Source organism: Sinocyclocheilus rhinocerous, unplaced genomic scaffold, assembly GCF_001515625.1.
Source record: "Sinocyclocheilus rhinocerous isolate Xijiao unplaced genomic scaffold, SAMN03320098_v1.1 scaffold691, whole genome shotgun sequence".
Lineage (NCBI taxonomy): Eukaryota > Metazoa > Chordata > Actinopteri > Cypriniformes > Cyprinidae > Sinocyclocheilus > Sinocyclocheilus rhinocerous.
The window spans coordinates 818,739-820,792 of record NW_015656606.1 but is presented as its reverse complement, the minus strand read 5'-3'; the positions used below and the strand labels follow the sequence as shown (position 1 = coordinate 820,792).

The following is a 2,054-nucleotide window of genomic DNA, read 5'->3' as shown; positions in this document are numbered from 1 at the left end:
CACGCACGCACACACACTCACACACTCACACACTCACACACTCACACACTCACTCACTCACACACTCACGCACTCACACTCACTCACTCACTCACACACACACTCACACACTCACTCACGCGCTCGCTCGCTCGCTCACTCACTCACGCACTCACACTCACTCACTCACACACTCACTCACGCACTCGCTCGCTCGCTCACTCACTCACTCACACACTCACTCACGCACTCACACACTCACTCACGCACACTCACTCACGCACTCACACACTCACTCACTCACTCACTCACTCACTCACTCACTCACTCACTCACTCACTCACTCACTCACTCACTCACTCACTCACTCACTCACTCACTCACTCACTCACTCACTCACTCACTCACTCACTCACTCACTCACTCACTCACTCACTCACTCACTCACTCACTCACTCACTCACTCACTCACTCACTCACTCACTCACTCACTCACTCACTCACTCACTCACTCACTCACTCACTCACTCACTCACTCACTCACTCACTCACTCACTCACTCACTCACTCACTCACTCACTCACTCACTCACTCACTCACTCACTCACTCACTCACTCACTCACTCACTCACTCACTCACTCACTCACTCACTCACTCACTCACTCACTCACTCACTCACTCACTCACTCACTCACTCACTCACTCACTCACTCACTCACTCACTCACTCACTCACTCACTCACTCACTCACTCACTCACTCACTCACTCACTCACTCACTCACTCACTCACTCACTCACTCACTCACTCACTCACTCACTCACTCACTCACTCACTCACTCACTCACTCACTCACTCACTCACTCACTCACTCACTCACTCACACACACACTCACACTCGCTCGCTCACTCACTCACGCACTCACACACTCACTCACTCACTCACTCACACACACACTCACACTCGCTCGCTCACTCACTCACGCACTCACACACTCACTCACACACACACACAATCACTCACTCACTCGCTCACTCACACGCTCACTCACTCACACGCTCACTCACACACTCACATTCACTCATGCGCTCACTCACACACACACACACACTCGCTCACTCACACACACACGCTCGCTCGCTCACTCACTCACTCACACTTGACTGATTGCACAGACACTATTGGAAGAGAGCTGAACTGAATCATCACTGAATCATCAATGAACTGACTTTAGCTGGAAAAATGACTCTTTGTTGTTGTCTTCTTGCATTATTGACAAACTATGTTCCTGTTTAACACTGCAAAGCTGCTTTGATACAATCGGTACTGTATAAAGTGCTATAGAAATAAAGGTGACCTGACCAGACTATTATAATAACTCTGACGATATCAAATACGAGTGCGACAGGTAGACAGGTGAATGAATTGATGAATGGGTCACGCTTACTGTTGTGCCTCCAGGAACAGGGTTGTGAAACACTTGACTAGATGACCTATAACAGCCGATGGAGAGCATTATAGTTTAGCTCTTCTTTTACTCAGCCCATCAATCTATAGACCACATAGACATAATTTGTGGACAACACTGGCAAATATAAGTGCAACAAATCACATGCATTTAATGCCTCTGCTAAAAGTGGATATGTATTTCAGCAAAATGTACACATTAATTCACATTAATCTTACAGTCTTGTGTATTTTCAAAATGATCATCACTATGTGTAGGACCCTGGAGAGTTAATAATTTGACATTTGTGTGATGCAGACAGCAGTGAAGAGAAGGAGCAGCTCCGGGAGGCGTTGCTTTCTGGGCGTGTCCGTCTGCAGCAGGCGGAGTTAGAGGCGGAGCAATGGAAGGAGGAGTTGAGGAGGCTGCAGACACACAACTGTGAACAAAGCCAACAAATCCAGCAGCTGCGACAGGACAGACAAAACAGTCAGGAGCACAACAACAGGTCAGAGAAGCCATATGAACAGCTTCATGTAAAGAAAGTTGTTTCAATAGGCAATTTCTGATCACTGTGATCTGTTTCTTACTGATAAGTGTGACACATGAATGAAGGCTGTGTAACTG

General features: G+C 47.5%; 1 protein-coding gene across 1 annotated transcript in view; it reads left to right on the top strand.

Annotated features, from left to right (window-relative positions):
* The window catches only part of lpcat4 (lysophosphatidylcholine acyltransferase 4), a 7,838-nt gene that overhangs the window by 3,146 nt on the left and 2,638 nt on the right, over positions 1 to 2,054 (top strand). The gene's annotated exons all lie outside the window — the stretch shown is intronic.